Below are 20844 nucleotides of genomic sequence, written 5' to 3'. Positions count from 1 at the left end.
GGACATTATTGAAAAATGATAGGACTATTATTATAAAGTCTATAACATAGTTGACTCTGACCAGAAGGAAAGAAATTCTGTTTCAAAAATTAAGGAATTCTGTTATTGTTGTTCTGACTATATTAAAGGATGTCTTTGTTTTTAACCTTTTATATGAAATTATTAAATTGTGAAAACTGACCTATTCAATTCTGGTGGGTTAGACTTTTGTTTCAGTATAGCAATGCATACAAAAGTCCATATGCTTGTTGTAAAACTACTAAAAGATTAGACTTATCATTTTAAAATGCCATACATGCTATTAAAATACTTGGGGCCAGTTGAAATTTTAGTGTGTCTAAATTAAGCATTTTTTTGGAAAGAATAATGACAAATTAGTTATTTGGAGACTGTTTGCCTCTCAGCCTTCTTCTCTGTGATCACAATGAAAGTCTTAGAATTCTCTCATCCCTGAGCTCTCCTTTTTTCTCCCATGTTAACACTCTTGTGAGACCTCCTTATCTCCATGCACCACCTTTTTGTGCTCCTCTAATATTAGGGCCATTTCCATGGAATACAGATTCATCCCCAGGCCAGCCTTTGCGTCACTGTATTACTTTTCATAGTAAGATACAGAAGTGTATGTTGCACAACAGGCAAGAAGAAAGGTGGATTCTCAGGAAAAGCTGGCTATGCCTAAGAAAGGATATTTTAAAGAAGGTTCTTTTTTTGAGTATCAAATAGTGATCACCTTTTGCTAACATAAAAATGAATAAACTGCAGCAGAGAAATAAGAATAAAACTAAGTGAAGGATTAAAAAAAAAAACTAAAACATTAATGAGACCAAGTTATAGGTATAGCTTTGTGGAATATTCTTATTATATTTCTGTATTGGAGTAATATGTAGATTAGTGGATTATTAGGTATTTCAGCAGTGTAAGAAATCAAATACCTTACTTTCTAGTCTTCTCCAAAGTAAACTGCATAGACTTTTTAAAGAAGTTGAAACATTACTAAAAAGTCTTTAAGATTGTGTAATTTTAATTTCTCTAATTTCTGATATGGTAATTGCACACTGTAGAACAAAATCATTAATAAGATAAAAGAGTTAGTTTTGAGGCAACTGCATTCATTAGGGACCGAAATCAAATACTAAAAACGTTTCTGCAGGGCTGGGGATATAGCTCAGTGGGTAGAGTGCTTGCCTTGCAAGCATAAGGCCCTGGGTTCAATCTCCAGCACCGAAAAAAAAAAAAAAAAAAAAAAAGTTTCTGCAACATTCTATATATATGTGTACAAAATTGCATTTTCTACAAAAGCTCAGAATTAACAGTCCAAGAACTGTTTCCCATATATAATCTGTCTCCTTTAAGACTGGTGGATAGTCCATATATTTTTAGAATTATAAATAAATATTTTTGCACATAAGTAGCTCCATCTTAATCATATTTGTAGTTAAAAGACATTTGATTTGTGTACAAAGCTTGAAAAAAGTTTGTGATCCCATTAAGTTCAGTGTTCTCACATTACCTTCATAATTTGCATTTTGGGCATGACTGAGATCAGAACGAGGACTCCTGAAGAAGCACAAATACTTTACATCACTAACTTAGTTCGGAGTGAAGCTTCTGTTCCCTTATTCACCAGTGCCATGGTAGCTTAGTCTTTTTACCCACAATTAATCAACTTGCTATATTAGAATTCTACTCTGATACCTGATTGTCTCTGGTATTTCCAAAGCTACTTGGTCACAACTCTGCCTCTTCTCATTCAAAGTCAGAGACAGAGAAAAATCTCCTCTTTTCCAGCCTCTCATATTTTCTGACTACTTAAATTCACTAAACACACTCTTCATTTTGCCAGACTTCAGAAAAGTTGGTTTTTGCTAGGCACCATGGCACACACCTTTAATCTCAGCTATTTGGGAGCCTGAGTCCGGAGAATCTTGACTTTGAGGACAGCCTTGGCAAGTCACTTGGAAACTTACACTGTTTCAAAATAAAAAAATTAAAAGGGCCGGAGTGAGGGAATAGCTCAGTGGTAGGTGCACCCCCTTGGATTCAATCCCCAGTACTGCAAAAAAAGAAGCCACAGTCAGGTTTGAGAGTAAGTCTGTAATTCCAGTTACTGGAGGCTGAGGCAAGAGGATCACAAGTTTGCAGCCATCCTAGGCAACTCAGTGAGATGGTCTCAAAAGGAGGGGTGGGACTGGGAATGGAGAGCACTCCTATGCTTAGTCCCCAATACCACAAAAAAAGTTGGACTTTTTCTTTAAATTGGAAAAAAATTGATTGCAATGCATTTAAGTGTATAGAAATACAGTATGATGATAGAATAAAAGAGGTTTGACTATTGAGTGACTTTTTTGTCTCCTTATTGCTTTGGGGCCTCATATAAAAATTGACAGTTCTTAAATAAAACTTTATGGTCTGAATATCCTCAGGCACCTATAAATTAGCAAAAAGTTCCATGTTTTAATTAGGAAATATTTAAAAAAAAAATAAGTAACCCACTTGACCACCTGGGCAACACTGCAGATTTTTCATACCACACATCAAGGCAGGTTGGCTCACACCAATAATCCCAAGTACCCAGGAAGCTGAGGTAAGAAGAGAATGGCAAGTTCAAGGCCAGCCTGGGCAACTTAGCAAGACCCTGTCTTAAAAGTTTTTTAAAGGTTGAGAATGTAACTCTGGTAGAGTACTTTCCTAAAGTATGTGAGGTCCTGAGTTCAATTCCCAGCACCACAAAGCACACATACACATATCTGATATAATTATTGACTTTGTAGGTCTAGGGACTGATTTTCTCAGCCCTGCAATGTGGTGTGTAAAACAAATCACAAACTTCTCAAAGTAATTTATGAACTAGAATGCTACATCATTTAGCAGATAAGGCCCATCCACACAAGAGTCAGGAAGCCAGGTTTGAAACCTGACTGATTTTGTGTGATCTTGGTTATGCAAGTGATTTGATCACTCTGAGTCTGTGTGGGACCTTTTTCCTTAATGGGGTTTTTGTGAGGATTAAGTTTACATATTAAAATGCTAAAATTGCTTAGCACCTAGTAAGTACTTAGTAAATATCAGCAATTTTAACTTTCTTCTGGTGTCTACCTACTCGAGAGAAAATTATGAATAAAAAATTGCTTGGTAAGTGTAAAATTAGAAATGTAAATGGATATCTCCAACTAGGATACTTCTGCCAACTAGATCAGTATATCAATTTATTAGTCTTACCTCTATAAGGTCACAGTGAAAGATGAGCAGAAATGAGATTTGTTGTGGTTTCTTAGGGGGGAAGTTTGGGGTGTTTTTGTTTTGTTTGAACTGGGGATTGAACCCAGGGGTGCTTTACCACTAAGCTACATCCCCAGCCCTTTTATTTTTTAATTTTGAAACAGGGTTTTGCTAAATTTCTGAGGCTGGCGCCAGAACTATGGATCCTCCTGCCTCAGCCTCCTGCGTTGTTGGGATTACAGGCATGTGCTGCCACATTCAACTCAGGTGTTTCTTATAAGAATGGACATAATTCTTCACCTTATCAGCATCACAGACTTCCAGCTCTAGGGTGAGCTACAGATTTGTTAATGAAAAATGAAAGGAATTCGGTCAAGTAAGTCAAGGTTCTCTGATCCAGCCTTTTCTTTCAGAGTTTATGCTTTCCAAACCAGAGAATAGCTTGTTTTCATTTCATGTCTCTAGAGAATTTCTGTGTATGTTTTCATGTTGTGGATGACAGAGTAACTCTCACTTTAACAACTAACTCAGGAGGGGGAAGCCCTCAGAAAGTGTTTGTGTATGTGGCCTGTATTTGAAGGCCCACAATTCTATTCAGGAAAGTCAGTGCATTCTGTGAGAAAGATGGATAAATAGTGACATCCTATTCTTTAACTTTTTGACTCTTCTGGTGCTCATGTAAACTGTCCTTTTCTGGGGGACAATCCCATTTTAGTTGCCTTAGAATACCAGGAATAGATTGCATCTTCATTTAATTACTTTACATTCATACTTTCCTATTCCTCATGATTTCTTTTTTGTTTTTTTAGGTTCATAGGAGTTTATTTTATTATCTTTGGCATTTTCTTTTTTTAAAATTATTTTTACAGACTGCATTTTGATTCATTGTACACAAATGCAGTACATCATTTCGTTTTTATGGTTGTACATGATGTAGATTCATACTATTCATGTAATCATACATGTACATAGTGTAATGATGTCTGTCTCATTGCACCATCTTTCATATCCCCCTTCCTCTCATTTCCCTCTATGTAATCTAAAGTTCCTCCATTCTTCTCTCAGCCCCATTCCCCCACCCCCATTATATATCATCATCCACTTATCAGGAAAAACATGCTAAGTGAAATAAGCCAATTCAAAAAAACCAAAGGCCAAATGTTTTCCTTGATAAGGTTTTATAAAAGCACTACTCTCAGGATCATAGCTATAAACTCGTGTTTGAAGGAGGTAATTTAGGTAACTTAGATGTGTGCTCCCCTTATATGCTGTTCCTTTCAGAGAACTCACCATTAATAATTCATACAAAGACAACACCCTAGGGGACAGTGGAGCAACAGTATGGCAAGAACCTGCAACTCTGGGGAGCACAGATATCCATTTACCTGCTCTCCTTAGGATGGGTACACGAAGGAAAAAGAAACTTGAGTGTGGGCTGGGGTTGTGGCTCGGTGGAGCACTTACCTAGCATATGTGAGGCACTGGGTTTGATTCTCAGCAACACATAAAAATAAATGGATAAAATAAAGTTCTATTAACATTAAAAAAAAAGAAGCTCGAGTGTTCTGAACTACTGAACTACTACACTCTATTTTAACAACGTAGCTTTTACACTAACAAATAGACATTTTCTATACTTGTTTCCATTATACCTTGCTTGGAGTTTATAGCTCCTGTTCTGTGTTGCAAACATAGTTATATGGAGTGAAGAGTTTTTTGATAGGGGCTGGGGAGATAGCTCAGTTGGTAGAGTACTTGCCTTGCAAGCACAAGGCCCTGGGTTCAATCCCCAGCACCACAAAAAAAAAAAACAGTTTTTTTATTACATCTGGATTCCACTTAAATGTCACCTCGTACAAGATACCCTTCTGGGCTTAGAGTCTCTGTATGAACAATGAAGATAATGCTAATGTATTCATATGTAGATTAAATGACCTTGTAGAAGCCAGGCACAGTGTACCCACCTGTAAACCCTGTTATTTAGGAGACCAAGGCAGGAGGCTCTCAATTTCAAGGCCAACCTTAGCAACTTGGTGAGAACCTGTCTCAACATAAGAAAATAAAAAGGACTGGGGATGTAGTTTAGCAGTAAAGTGCCCCTGGGGAGCTTTACTGGGGGAGTACCAAAAAAAAAGTCCTATGAAAGGACTGAGGAGAGTTCCAGAAATATGACAGCCACTCAAAAATGTCAATTCCTTTAACATCATTAAAAGTAAACATACTAAAAGTAAACACCATTAAGAGGCTCAATCCTTAAGTACTATACATAAGGAAATTATGGGGCATAGTCTTTGTGATTATTTAAATTTCTGTCCTGCGGAAGCATTGTCAATGTTTTAATGTTGCTGAAGAATATTCTGAAAGATTTTTAGATTGAGTGTTGGCATTTTGCTAATAACATGCCAGGACTTCTTGTAAATAACTGAATTTCCAGACTAAAAGTATCATTTGAGTGTATCTTGCTTAACTCACTTATTTCTGTGAATCAGAAATGACTGAGTGAACTGGGGTTGTGACTCAGCAGTAGAGCTCTTGTCTAGCACATGTGAGGTACTGGGTTCAATACTCAGCACCACATAAAAATAAATGTGTCCATCTACAACTAGAAAATGTATTTTTAAAAAATGGACTGCAAGTGGTGAAAAAATTTTAAAAATAGAAATAAGTGACTGAGTAACAGGAAGATTAGGTGGTTTCCCTGAGATCACACAGCTAGATTAAGCAACACTAACAGAATGACAAGTTATGAAATAAACCGTTTCAAAATGTTTAAGTTATTTGAAAGTTGGAATTTTCTCACAGAAAACTGTGATTACATTTTCAAAGTATTATTATTCAACATAATTTAATGTAGTACTATAGGTGCTCTTGGACAGCCTAGAAAAGAAACAATAAAGGCTCCGGTCAGACATGGTGGTGCTCACCTGTAACCCCAGTGCTTCAGGAGGCAGGAGGATCATAAGCTCAAGGCCGGCCTCAGCAATTTAGCAAAACCCAGTCTTAAAAAATAAGAAGGGGTTGGGGATATAGTTCAGTGGTAGAAGACTCCTGGGTTTGATCCCTGGTATCTCAAAAAAAGGGGCTTGAGGTCCCCCCTTCTCAGCTTGACAATTGAGGCCATCTGTGGCCTGGCCACAGCCTACTTCTCCAGTTCTCTCTCCTATTATTCCTTGTCTTGTGTAGACATAGAAATTAAATTCCTTAACCAAAATTGCACAGCTCATTATTTTCTGTCAAAAAAATAAATGTCTATAATTTAAAAACCGGTACAGAATAGCATTTGCATTGAATGACCCATATTGGCCTTCGCGAATGTAAACAAACTTAGGAGAATAAACCAAAAATCCCATCAGCTTTGATCAAAGAAACTTGAAAGTTTTCAACAATCATTATTTTCCCATTAAATCTAACCTGATTTACCCATGAACAGTTCTTAAAAAAAAAAAAAAAAAAAAAAAAAAAAAAAAAAAAAACAAGTAAAAACGAGAAAATATCTAAACAAACGCTTGAGATTGTTTCTTCCTGATACACTTTTTCAAACTGTTGGTACCATAAGAATCATAAAGAGGTATTCATCCCAAAGAAATAAGAATTGTGGAAATTTATAGGAAAAAAAAAAAAACTTGTAAAGCATCCTACTTGAAATATGCTGTCGGTAGCCAGGAGTCCCAGCTACTCAGGAGGCTGAAGTAGGAGAATACCTGAGTCCAGGAATTCTAGGCCCGCCTGGGCAACAAAGCAAGACACAGCCTCAAAAAGAAAAAAAGAAAGTGCTATTCCTCGGCCTTGCTAAGTTATAGTAAATGTTAACTATTTTTATCTAGAGAGCAGTAATTCAGATGTATACACATATAAACATTTCATCAAACTGTACAATCAAGATTTATGTACTTTGTATAAATGATACCCCAATTTTAAAAAGAAAGGGGAAAAATGCAACCGTATGTTAAATGGTTGGTCAGTAGAGCCCCTATCCACACATCACTTAAACATTGAGTCTTCCTATAGTGCTTACATACATTAAAATTTTAAAGATGTTTGTTAAGCTGGAGATTATATCAATATATAAACTGCATATAAAAATTTGTTAATGCTTAGGATGGCCACATTTCACAATTGAACAGGATATATTACTGCAAAAACTATGAGAAAAGACTGGTTCCCATAGATGAAAAGGTAATTTTCTATGATCCAAAGAATTGAAATCCATATCAGCGATAATAAGATTCAATTGTAATAGCAAAAACAATTGGAAACAATTTAAATAACCATCAATATAGGAAAATGGTGAAATGAGTTATAATGCATCCCATACAAAAGAATACTATCAACCATTAAAAAGAATAAAGTACATCTATATGAGCTGGCACAGAAAGATTTCTTATTCATATTGCTTTGTGAAAAAGGAAGTTGGGAAACAATATGTAGAGTATAACCCCAGAGGTGACCATGGTTAACTGAATAGTTCTTCCTTCTGAATAGTTATCTAAGTGTTTACACATATGTATATACCTATGTACTTTTTGCAAAAATGAGATCATCCTATATGTTGTTTTGTAACTGTTTCACTTAAAGTACTGAATTAAAGATTTGTAAAACCACCTAGAATTACATTATGCCTGAAAACTCACCTTTATTAATGTAAGCCAAGACAGGAGGAGTGGGAGAATGCAGCCACCACGGCAAGTATGTGTGGAGCAGCCAAGCACAGTGACACAAGTGGAGAGGCTGGAGGCAAGGGAGAGGCAGGTTTTGGAGGAATAGACAGGAAGCCAAGTGGCTGAAGCATAAGGAGCAAAGGTGGTTGGTGCTAGGTTATGAGAAGCTGTAGATTTTATTCTACTTCCGTGGGTAGCCATTAAAAGGTTTTAAACCAGAGTCATACATTCCCATGTCAATTTTGAAAGGTCACCTGATCTCCTGACCCATCTCTTCTCTTGCCCAGTCTTCCTAGTCATGAGAGCCACCTGTGAGAAGAATGGAGAGCAGAGGAGAGGTGGAGGGGCCCCAGGAGCAGGAACTGGGTGCCAGAGGCACTATAGAAATGCAGCACTGTACAGCACAGCACTGCCTAGCAAATACAATAGGGCCAGGCGTTCAGTTTAAATGTTTCTAGAAGTCACACTTTTAAAAAGAAAGAAAATTCCTCTTAATAATATATTTTATTTAACCCAACATACCCCAAATTTTACCATTTTAATGTGTGATGAACCTGAAAATAATTCATGTTTTAGATTTTTTTCTTTCATACAAATTGAGCACCCTAATCCAAAAGCCAGAAATCTGAGATGCTCTGAAACCCGAAGCTTTTTGAGCACCAATATGAAAGTCATTTGGATTTTAAAACATTTTGGATTTCAGATTTTGGGATTAGGGATGCTAAACCAGTGAAGTCTATATAAATATTCCTAAATCTGAAAAACTCCATAATCTGAAACACTTCTGGTCCCAGGCATTTCAAATAAGGAATACTGAACCTGCACTAAGTTCTTGAAACCTGGAGTTATTTTATATTCATAGCGACATGGCTTCCCACAGTGCAGCCAGTCTCCTGGTCCCTGCCAAGACGTTTCAGGGGAGCAGTGGAGCAGCGGAGTGACATCCCAGGTGGGTTGGAGCACAGGCTGCAAGCACCACCCATGGTAGCGTGGAGCAGGCCCTACAGGCGTGGGGGACCCAAGGCACAGTGAACCAACACAGAGGAGAGTCAAGGCACGCAGACGGATCATCCTTCCATGGCCAGGCCTGGGCATGGTGTGGACACCTGCTGCAGAAGCCATTTTGAGACCGTGCTGCAGCCCAGAACCTGCAAGCATAGACCATCAGACCTCAACTTCAACCTCGGGCTTCCAGACCTGTGGTGAGAGAATGAGTGGGGCTGACTTGAATGGTAGGACTTGAGAGTTACTAATAGCATGAGTACATTTCCAAACCCTATTTAGCATAAATTTGGACCAAGCTATAGAAACCCTAATTAGCATATATTTGGACCCAAGCACTATATAAATCCCTAGTCCAGAACACTCTGGGGGAGAAAACTCTATGGGATCTTCTCCCGTGTGGTAAGAGCTGTGTTCCTGTTCTATTCTTTAATAAATCCTACTTTTATGCTCACTCATCCTAGTCTGTGGATTTCATTCTTCAAATTCAGAAGAAATAAGAACTCAGAAAGAAGTTGATGGCGAGCTGCTGGGGTCACAGTGGAGATCATGGCCCACCATTAGGAGCTGCGACACTTCTCAGCTGCAGAGGCCTGCAGCTTGTACAGACCCCACCTGCCAGCAGAAGCAGAGAAACTTCAGTCACCCTCTAGTGATAGCAGAGAGTCAAGTTTTTTCTCAAAACTCCGGTTTCAATTGCACATCTCACTTCAAGTCAGCCCTGTTTCCAGTGTGCAATAACCCCATGTGGCTTATGGCTAGGAGGCCTGCCAGGGCTTTACCTTTCCTCCCTAGGATTTACCTCAACTCTTTTTGCCATTTGATTTTAACACCTTATTATAAAACTTCTTTTGCTCAGACTGCTTGTATTTCCATTTAAGACTGAGTGTAAAAAGTGTGATCAATCTTCATTTTTGCTTTTATTTTTTAAGAAAAAAAAGGAGTGGAGGGTCTCATTCCGGAGAGGAGGGCAAGAGAAAGACCAGTCATAGTAGCACAAATGGGATTGGCTCTTGACATGAAATATGCAGACATAGAAAGATGCAGCCCGATTTGCTCTACTTGCTGGAGGAAGAACTGACAAGACATACTGATAGATTAGATGCAGGTTGGGAGGGAAAGAATCAAGAATTGACTTCCAGGTTTTTCACCTGAGCAACTGGATGCATGATGATAGCATTTACCAACAGGAAAAAGATGGGGGTGAAGTAGGTGTGGAATGCTGTGGAGGTGGGAATCAAGAATCTTTTCTGAACGTAGTTGGCACAACCTGAGTTTGAGACTAACTATAAAGCTACAGTAATCGAGACATATGGTATAAAATATGTTCTTTATAAAATATGTTCTTTGCAAATCTTTTCTCCCAGTCTGCAGTTTGTCTTCTTATTCTCCAAATTGTGTATTTCACAAAGAAGTTTTAATTTTTGTGTACTCCAGCTTATCAATTCTTTCTTTCAAGGATCATGCCTTGATGTTTTATTTAAAAAGTTGTCACCAAACACGAGATCATCTAGACTTTCTCCTATATTATCTGCAAGGAGTTTTGAATTTTACCTTTAGATCTATGATCCTCACCCCACTGAGCTCTCTACCACTGACCTAGAGTCTCACTATGTTGCCCAGGCTGACTTTGAACTTGTAATCCTCTGACCTCAGCTTCCTCAGTAACTGGAATTATAGATGTGTGCCACTGTATTCACTTAATTGTTATGCAAAATATTCAAAGAACTCTTAAAACTCAACTATAAGAAAGCCGAACATCCCAACTGGAAAATATTTTGAATATAGGTTTAAGTTGACCCCTAAACACCCTTGGGTGGATATCTTTTTCTTTCCTGTACTGGGGACAGAACTCAGGGGCATTTTACCACTGAACTACATCCCCAATCCTCTTTTATGTTTTATTTTGAGACAGGTTCTCACTAAATTGCTTAGGGCTCATTAAATTGCTGAGGCTGCCTTTGAACTTAGTATCCTCCTGCCTCAGCCTCCAGAGTCACTGGATTATAGGCATGTACCACTGTACCCGGAGGTGAATATCAACTCGACAGGTAGATATGTCAGAAGCTCAGAGGAACTTTTAGGGTATATTAGGATTATTATGGTATGACTAATATTTAAAACCTGAGAGCCAGGCATGGTAGAGCATGCCTGTAATCCTTGCAGTTCCAGAGACTGAGGCAGAAGGATTGCAAGTTCAAAGCCAGTCTCAGTAACTTAATAAGTCCCTAAGCAACTCAGTGAGACCCTGTCTCTAAATAAAATGCAAAAAAGGACTGGGGATATAGCTCAGTGATAGATTGCCCTTGTTTCCAAAATAATAATAATAATAATAATAAATTTTTAAAATAAAAATAAAACTTGGGGACCAGATTAGGTTGCCTAGATAAGACAGAGGATCTAGAAAGAGAGAAGGAGTGGACCCCGGAAGGAGCCTGGTGCAGAAGTCTGGGGAAGAAGTAGGACCTGGCAGAAGGCACTGAAAGGGGCAGCCAGCGAGCAGGGACACATTGCAGGAGGATGGCACTGGGCACTGGAGCAGCCTGGAGGTGGCCAATTCCAGCAGGAGGCAGATGCTAATGAGCAGTTAAAAGAAATGAAGATGGGGATGTGCAAGCTCGAGCAGGTTTGGATTACTTTTTTGACAAGTTTTGCTATAAAGGGGGCAAGAGAAATGGGGAAGAGTCTGGAGGGAGATGTGCAGGCAGAGGAGTTTTGGGTGATGGTCTGGTTGGAGGGTTAATTCTGATGTTTTTGGCGATGGGAGGTGCTGGCACGTGTTTGGAGGTTGACAGGCGTGCTCCCGAGAGTCTGAGGCTGATGAGGCAAGAGAGGAGGGGTGAGAGCTGCAGCACGGTCCTTGAGAGCTGCAGGGACTGGCCTTGGCTCGGTGCTTCCTCTGCGCCAGGGAAGGCATGGGTAGATGTCCAGCTTCTGTTTTCTCAGTGAGGTTGGAGTTAAGCCCTTAGCAAATGGGCTGTGGGAAGAGCAGATTCGAGGGGAAGCAGAAGTGTTTCACAGTCCTCTTCAAGTGGACCTTGTTGGGTGGTTGTGTGTTTTATCTAGGTTCCAAGAACTGGCACAGAATCCCAGAGGCACCCACTCATTAACCCTTTAGTTATTGGATCCCGGGAGCTGCGGGAACACCTGGAGTTTGAGTCAGCCACGTCAATTACTTCAGAAGGATGACAACATTTCATCCATCTGGACGGGGCCTGGCTGACCAGGTGAGGGTGGGCCCTGGAGAACGAGGACTCGGCCTTCTGCTTCACCTTGTCCTCCAGGCTAAAGTGACTCTCATTTGGCTCTGCCTTTTATCTTTCTATTTGATGATAAAATCCCCCAGTTCCTGTCCTCAAGAGGACAGCGAAATCTGAGAAGTTTCTGTTTAGGACCACTACCCTTCTTCAGAAAAGTTCCAGTCTCTCCATAGAACACAGCAGTGTCGGCTGCAGACATCAGTGCTATGAATAATGTGCGTGTGAGAGAGAGAGACAGAGGAGAGAGAGAGAGAGAGAGAGAGAGGTGTACCATTTTGGGGTTAGTTCCAGAGACTTCAGAGCATCATTCCTTTTTTATTTGAAAATAAATTTAATGAAGAACTACAATTCTAAGAAATAGACTCGACCAAGTTTTATTTCCGAGGAAAGAGCCTATCCTGTGTCTTAACTCCTCCAAAGTCACATACGATATCGGCTTTAAATAACTTAACGAATGAAAGATGAATGTCCTCCAATGCATCCTTTGAATAGTAATAAACAACCAAGGCATTGAGACCAAAGGTCTACCCTTCACCTGCTTATGCCTCCAAGTATCACAAATACTGCTGATTGTTTACACATAACCATTCCACACACACACACACCTTTTCTTTGCTAACAAAATCTTAGTTTGACAAGAGAGAAAGTGTGGTCCAGCTCCAGGAAACAAATCATTTTTGGTCTAAATTCATCATGATATCCCTCTTCTCCTTTGCCAGGACTAGGAAATATGAGGAAGTCTGGGGAGATTTGGCAGAATTGGGGTTAAATTTTTCCATCCCTAATACAAAGAGGGAGACCAAGAAGAGATTCCCACTTTCTTCTCCTTCTACCGTGAGGACTTGGGGTGAATTCCAGGGCCCTCTGGACATCATTTCTTTTTTTCTTTTTCTTTTTTTTTTTTTTTTTGAAAATAGAGTTAATGAAGAACTGTATTTGGAGTTATTAAAGGGGAAGCCAAGAGATGGGTGGAGAAGCAGCCCCTAGAATATCTGGAAGCCAATCTGGCACTACCTCCCACCAGACTTTCTCCCTTTTTCTCCTCCTCCTTCTTTTGCAGTACTGGGCATTGCACTTAGTGCCTCTAACATGCTAGGTAAGCACTCTATCACCGAGTTACATCCCCAGCCTTTTTTTTTTTTTTAATTCATTTTGAGACAGGGTCTCACTAAGTTTCACTTGCTACTAAAAGTCTCTGGATACACCTGACTTCATAGAGCTTGCTATGCTCAGGAGCGTTTATAGCTAGCTAACACTCTTCATCCTAGCTCAGCAAAACCAATTCCCCATCTGCCACTTGCTGTTAGGCCATGGCTCCTTAAGAGCTTGTTAAATACTGTTAAATATCCAAGAGTATTATAAAAGCAAAGTGTTTCAATTCCTCTGGTTTTCTTGTGTACTTTGGCTGGTGGAATATTATACATAAAATGATTTTTCAATAACGTCTCTGTAGAAAAGAGAATGTCCATATTCCTAAATAGTCATTTTAAAGATTCCTTCTTTAAAGTGTTTTTTAAACTTTCTGGCTCAAGATTTGAATTCTTAATTGGGTCCGCTTTTAGGGATTATTGGAAACCCACCACTAACAGCCTCTACTTTTGCCTGAGGCAGTCTTTTTTTTTTTTTTTTCTAATTGCTGTAAAAGCTCACCTGCATTATTAAAACCCACATTATTCCTCATTTTTTTATGGCGTGGCATTTGTTAACCTTACTTGTCCACAACTTCAGTAAACTTTCCCCACTTTTATCACTTGGCTTGAATTTGTGCTATATTTAATTTTTTTTTTTTTAATCCCAGTTTTCTCCTTTCCCACCCATTCATATCTTTCGACCTTATGTCCCTAACAATACAGGAATATGGCCAAACTTCATTTTGGGAACTGCTGTTGAAACTGACTTTCTCCACTTTTGCTGGCAGATGAGGTCTGTGTAAGCTGTAGGCTTCTGCAACTGAGAAATCGTTGCCACTCTCAATAGTAGGCTATGCCTTCCAGTGTTGCCGCAGACCCCAAAACCTCACTGCCAATTTCTTCTTTCTGGATTCTTGTCTCTCAGTTCAAAGAATGAAATCCACAGATGAGGATGACCATAAGAGTAGGATGTATTCAAGTGTGAACAGAAACAACTCTCCCAAGGCAAGAGAGGTTGCCACCTGTGTGCTAGTCCAGGGGTTTATATAGCACTTGGGTCAAGCTGTTAGTCCTACGCGAATCAGGGAAGGGTGCTAATGCTATTGGTTAGCGCCGAGAGTCTGAACTTCCTTTCAGGTGTGGCCCACTCTGCTTTCCTGCCACTGGAAAGGAAGCAGTAGGTTGAGGTCCTCCAATAGTGGATGCTTGGCATTCCGAGCCGCCTTGCTGTGTGGAGCAGGCTTCTGCTGGGAGTGTCGGCACCATGGGGTGGCACGCCCTGGCTTGCCTGGGTTCTACCTGCCAGGCCTCCACTTGGGCCAGCAAGCCAGTGCTCCACCTGTGCTCCAGGCTGCGCTCCCGCCTGCCAGGACTACCCCTTCACAACCCCACTGCTCCAACGTTTCTTTCCTGCGGGGTTAGCGGGCTGGCTCTATGGTTCAGCACCCAGGGAGCCATGTCGGTGGATCAGTTTTACAGATGACAGCATTTTGGAGAATTATGGAATCAACTACCAAATGTACATCCTCCATCTACCAGGTTTTCTGGTTTTTGGCTCTTTCCTTTAGAGTATAATTAAGGTGTTCAGGTTAAAATCGGCCCCTGGAAATCCTTGATATTCTCTAATAAACAATAATAATCACAAACTAGTACTTGTCAGACAATAAAATAAACCATGCCAAAATGCTTATGCACAACTTTTCCTTCATTCTAAGTTGCTGAGACTGGCTTCAAACTTGAAATCCCCCTGCCTAAGACTCCTGAGACCCTGGGATTATAGGTGTGTGCCATTGCGCCCGGCTGGGTTTTAGTTTTTAAGTTGGCCAAGGTAAATTGATTTAATTATTGTCAAGAGATAGAGCTGGGGCTGGGGATATAGCTCAGTTGGTAGCGTGTTTGCCTTGCAAGCTGAAGGCCCTGGGTTCGATCCCAAGCACCGCAAAAAAAAAAAAAAAAAAAAAAAAAAAAAGTAGATAGAGTTTATTTGCATAATTAAATGAATAGATATAGGATGTGGTGAGGGAGAAAGAAGAGAAGGTGACAAAAGAACACTAACCAAGTTAGGACTCTTTCAGTGAATTCAGCCAGTGCAGATTTGTGGGCCGATGAGTATTTTTGTAAGTGATTTACTACACTTATTTTCAAATTCCATGTAGAGCTCCAATTGCAGCAAGTCAGGTGAGTAATTGATCTCCTATACCAAGCAACAACTTGGTAGTATAAAACTTTGTTCATTAAATTCAGCAACTGGACCAGGCAATGAAGACTGCTTCTGGAAGCCTAGGCCTATCGGGAGGGGTTTCAAAGCTGTCTCCATCTTACCTGAGGGATTCCCAAGAGAAGAAGGACATACCCCCCACACACAGGGCCACATAGGGAAACACCAGGTTTGGTCAGGAGGCAGGAAGGAGTGAGGAAAAGGTCAGAGCAGAGGTTTTCTTGTTTCCCCTGGAAAAAACAGGGCTGGACTGGGGAAACAACCCAAGATTGTCTAGTTGGAATAATTTCAACAGGATCTGGACTACAGGGATAGTCCTTAGTTGTCTGGTACCTGGTCCTGGATGATTTAAATCAGGAGAAATATTGGCTAATGTGTGAGAGTTTGATAAGGAGATAGTTGGGAGTTGGACCTATAACTGGTTGGAAGGTTAATAATATGATTTTTGTCAGCCCATGAAACCTGTATTACAAGGGAGATAAAAATAATTTTGTCTGTTAGTTCAGTCTTGTAAATAACAGATACCAAAATAGAGAAATACAGAATCAAAGTCCATATGATCAGCAAGTCTCAGTGCAGTCCAATCCTCTTACATAAAAACACAACTTAGGAATCTGGAAAGTCCAACAAGGCAGCAGCCGTAAGATGCCTTGGAAGAGTCTTGATCCATCATCAAAGACATAATCCTTCCAAGATGGTTTATCAGACATCTCTTTATCCTTGTTCTTTAAACATTCAGGTGTCCAATAGACATTTTGCTGCTGCTACAAAGCCTGCAAAGAAAACAAAAACAGATACCAAAGGAAAAGCATCAGATGAAAAAAAGGATGAGATAGAAAAAATAAAGACATATCCCTACATGGAAGGTGAACCTGAGGATGATGTCTATTTAAAATGTCTATACCCAAAAGGCAGATATATGAGGTGGAGAAAGCTGTTCAGTTACTTAAGAAATTTCAAATTTTGGACTTTACTAATCCAAAGCAAGGGGTTTGTCTTGACTTGACACTAGATATGGCACTGGGGAAAAAGAATGCATCAGAGATTAAAATAGCAGAAGAAAATGGAGCTGCATTTGCAGAAGGAACTAATCTGATTCAGAAGATTCTGGATGATGAAATTCAAGTAGACTTTTATGTAGTCGTTACAGAAATAATGCCTGAACTTAATCCATTAAAGAAGAAACTGAAAAAAAAGTTTCCAAGACTTGCTAGAAATTCCATTGGCCGTGACATCCCCAAAATGCTTGAATTATTTAAAACTGGACGTGAAATTTGTGTAGATGAAGAAAGAGAGAACTTTCTCAGTACCCAAATAGCCACATTGGATATGTCAAGTGACCAAATTGCTACCAATCTGCAAGCAGTTATTAATGAAGTCTGTAAGCATAGACCTCTGAATTTGTGTCCCTTTGTAGTACGTGCCTTCCTTCGTAGTGCAGCAAGTGAAGGTTTGCTACTAAAGATTGATCCATTGCTGCCCAAAGAAGTATAAACTAAAGAAAGTAACCAAGAAGCTGCCTAAAAGTGTTGAATTGTGAAATTATTTTGAATGGATTAAGAAACAACAAAGAGGGTTGGAGATATAGCTCAGTTGGTAGAGTGCTTGCCTTGCAAGCACAAGGCCCTGGGTTCAATCCCCAGCACCACAAAAAAAAAAAAAAAAAAGAAAGAAAGAAAAAAAGAAAGAAACAACAAAGAAAATTATAAAACTGCAAAATTTCTAAAAAAAATAAAAATAAATAAAACACACAACTTAGATAGTGTATCATATACTAAGGAACACAGAAAAATCACGTAGCCATTTCAGGTTTTAATCATAAGGTAGAGAGAATTTGGTCTTGCCCAAAGAGTGTTCTGCCCTGTTCTCAACTTCTGAAATTAATCCATGTTACTCAAGATAGGAGCATCTTCGTTTAGGGCAGGAGATAAACACATTGAGTCCTAGGGTCCAGACTGGCCATGCCCCCCCCCCCCCACACACACAGACACACAAAAGATATGTGATTTAGGGTGGGGCTTTGTGTCACATTGTGTCAGTGACCTTCAGAACCATTTGGGTAATCAATCGATCAATTGTGCCTACATAATGAAAACTCTGGACACAGAAACAAACTATAGTGAACTTCCCTGGTTGACAATACATCATGTGAACTGTCATACATAGATGCCTGGAGGGTAACCTATCCTAATCCACAGGAAAGGAGAGCAGAAATTCATGTTTGGAACCCTCCCAGATTCTGCTCCATCTCTTCCTTTGACTGATTTTTTTTTTTTTTTTTTCCTTCAGTACTGAGATAGAAACCAGGGCCTTACACATAATCTTTATTGAGCAACATTGCCAACCCCACTTTGGCTGACTTTAATCTGCATCCTTTTCCTGTAATAAACTGGAACCATGAGTATAATGGTTTCCAATGAGTTCTGTGTGTCCTTCTAATGAATTATCCAACCTGAATATCCTTGAGCTTCTGTTTATACATTCATACCTAGAACAAATTCCTGGGAACAGAATTGCTGGATCAAATGGTGTGTGCAATAACATCTTGTTAGGTGTGACTTATTTGTCTAAAATGGTTGTACTAATTCCATCCTTCACCTAGGACATGTCTATGGAGAATTATCAAATTTTTTTTGTTTATTCTTCTTAATGAAATAGAAATCCCTTTATTTCATCTTATATTCATTTTTTTTTCCAGCTTGGAAACCAAAACACCAAACTGTATCTTTATTCTTTGATTTAAACCCACCTAATAAATAACTATCCTTTTTTATTCCTCAGTCTGGTATACATGGTGATGGATCGCACACTGGCAAACCACTCTGGGGTGTAAGTAAATTTTTTGTACTTTGTCTAAGGCTGAATTACTTTACCAAAAACAAGTTGACTCATCTATTATTCGAAAGATATATTCTTGATTTCTAAGTGAATTTCACATTTCACAAAGAACATGTACATAAACTCCTCAAGAATTTGGTTTCTCCAAAAAGGAGAGAACTCAAGATGTGATTTTGCCTTTTTTCAAACCTCCTTTTCTTCCAAAATTGACCTCTGGAAACCTTCCTAATGGGGCTCCTTATTTTTCAACTACATAACTTCTTCCTCCTGCCTACAAGCCCATTTTTCAGGATTTGCTACGGTCAGAATATGATTTTAGACATACCAGTTTATTCCACATATTTTTTAAAGTCCATGTCTTCTTTCTTCCCCTGCTGAATTATAAATGCTCCTATAGACGAGTTTCTGTATTAGTTGTATCTTGCGGCATAACAAATTACTTTCCATTTTTACATCTTAAAACAATGACATTTGTTATTCAGCACAGTTTCCCTGAGCCAGAAATTTAAATTCAGCTGTGCTGAAGCTACGGAAGGGCTTGATTGGGGCTGGAGTCTCTGCTTCTGGGGGAGTTCAGTCTCCTGACTGGCACTGGGTTTCTCACCCACTGGACTCCTCCAGCCAGAGAGCTTCTCCAGAGCTACTCTGGAGGCCGCCCCACATGGCACCTGGCTTTCCCTGCAGTGAGTGGTTCCAAGAAGAGCAAGACAAAACCATCATGTCTTTTATGACATACATAGAGTTCACTGTCATTTCAAAATACCTTATTAGTTATACAGATCAGCCCTCTACTGGGGCATGAGTATCGGAAAGCAAGAATTATTTGGGACCACCTTAGAGACTGGCCAACTCAGGAACCCTGTCTTTTTAGAAATTTTTAATGTTTTGTTTTTGTGTGTGTGTGTGGGGGGGGGGGGTTGTTTTATTTTTTTATTTTGTTTGTTTGTTTGTTTCTTTTTTTTTTTCATACCAGAGACTAACACCGGGGCACTTAAGCACTGAGACACATCCCCAGCCCTATTTTGTATTTTATTTAGAGACAAGGTCTCACTGAGTTGCTTAGCACCCCGCTTTTGCTAAGGCTGGCTTTGATCTTGCCTTAGCCTCGGGAGACACTGGGATTATAGGTGTGAGCCACTATACCCAGCAAAATTTTCAATACTATGCCTTCTGGAATATAGACCTTAGCCTAGGTACAATCGGTTAAAGGAAGCCAATTATGTAGAAATATTATAATGAGTCAGCAAGTATTTTTTAATTGTAACTGAATTCATGGGGCAGTGTGAGGGAAGACTTAAGCCAGGTTACCTGGGAGACATCTTCAAGGCAGACATTTACATGGGAGTGGAGATTGCTCTGGATGTCACTCACCGTTGGTTAGGAGTGAGGAAAATGAGATGTGGATCAGGGAAGAGTAGCACAACAAAGGCCTCTTGGACCTAAGCAGCCTCTGTAGTGGGGATGGCCCTTCAGATGTACATCGTGGAAATTGTTAGTGCTATAAATCCAGGGGTTTAATCCCTGATTTAATGGCCAAGTTGGTAATTAATTATTTATCAGCACACAAGTAGTCCGTTGAATCCCTTTCTCTGAGATCCAGAATGTAATACTTTTGTGTATTAAAATTTCTGAGAAGTCCTACAATAAGAAAATTTGTCTAACTTGATGAAAAAAGCATTTCCTGGGCATATGACATGAGTGCCAATTTCAGTCTGCAGACTCAATTGAATGAAAACTACTTAATATCTGATTCCGAATCCCTTTCATCCAGATTGATAAGAAAAAAATACCCTAACCTCCCTCCTTCCTGGGATTCTCCAGCACCCCAACCCCAGGGTCGTGCCAAAGTTCCAGGGCACCCACCTGGTTCTTACTATCAACCCACCCAGGGCAGTTCAGATGTCCAAAATCCCTGTCCACATGCCCAGCCACGTCTGAGGACCTGGCTTGCCTTCTGGGATTATGGAGCCCTTGTCCTTTAGGTGTCTTTTCTCTCCAGATCCATGGTCACTACCACTTTGTGTTGCCTCTCGGGCCTGTTTCACCCCTTTGGCCTGATGCCTGTAAGCATCTGGTTGCCAGCCTGATCTGGGTGCCCCTGCTGACCATTTTATCTCCGCCACCTGCCAGGTGTTCTGCTTGAAGGCCGGCCTGACTTGGGCTGATTCCCTTTCTTTCCTCTCTCCTTTCCCTCCCCCTCCTCTTCCAGACTCCTCTTCTTTTCTCCTGCCCCTTTTCTCTTCCCTCCTCAAAATCTGGTTCCAAGCTGGGGTAAATCCCACTCTATTCATCCAGCCTTTGCTAAAGAATCAGCAGAATTCGCCTGAGGAATTTGGTTTTGAATAACAAAAGCCAGAAGCACCAGTGGGGTTTTTCCCATCACCCAGAAACCTCCTCTAAGTGGAGTCCTGTTCCCCAAGCTGCTCAAATGGAAGCAGAGATGAAGTGAAGACACTCGCGGTCTAAAATACCTTGAGCTCTATCACACCTAGATTTTGGAACAGCTTTATGGAAAAGGG

General features: G+C 39.9%; 1 pseudogene across 1 annotated transcript; it reads left to right on the top strand.

Annotated features, from left to right (window-relative positions):
• Nucleotides 1-16114: 16114 nt before the first annotated feature.
• On the top strand, nucleotides 16115-17053 carry LOC306658600 (large ribosomal subunit protein uL1m-like; annotated as a pseudogene). The gene has a single exon. The product of its transcript is annotated as a large ribosomal subunit protein uL1m-like (transcript).
• The last annotated feature ends 3791 nt before the right edge of the window (nucleotides 17054-20844 follow it).

Source organism: Sciurus vulgaris (genome assembly GCF_902686455.1).
Source record: "Sciurus vulgaris genome assembly, chromosome: 3".
Classification (NCBI taxonomy): domain Eukaryota; kingdom Metazoa; phylum Chordata; class Mammalia; order Rodentia; family Sciuridae; genus Sciurus; species Sciurus vulgaris.
The sequence above is the reverse complement of the archived record's forward strand: the minus strand, read 5'-3'. Positions and strand labels throughout refer to the sequence as shown.